The following is a 232-nucleotide window of genomic DNA, read 5'->3' as shown; positions in this document are numbered from 1 at the left end:
TTTTCAAGCCAGAAGAGGTCAAGTGTCAATCATTCGATCCGACAATGTGGTGTGCAGTGGATTTTCAACCCGCCTGCAGCATCCCACCACGGCGGCATCTGGGAGCGTCAAATCCGCACACTGAGAAAAGTGCTGAGCTCCGTTGTGAAGCAACAGCTCTTAGAAGATGAAGGACTTCACACGCTCCTATGCAAAGTTGAGAGCATCATAAATGGGAGACCCATAACCATGA

This window comes from Etheostoma spectabile, unplaced genomic scaffold (genome assembly GCF_008692095.1).
Source record: "Etheostoma spectabile isolate EspeVRDwgs_2016 unplaced genomic scaffold, UIUC_Espe_1.0 scaffold317, whole genome shotgun sequence".
In the NCBI taxonomy this organism is placed as follows: domain Eukaryota; kingdom Metazoa; phylum Chordata; class Actinopteri; order Perciformes; family Percidae; genus Etheostoma; species Etheostoma spectabile.
This window is presented reverse-complemented; position numbering follows the sequence as displayed.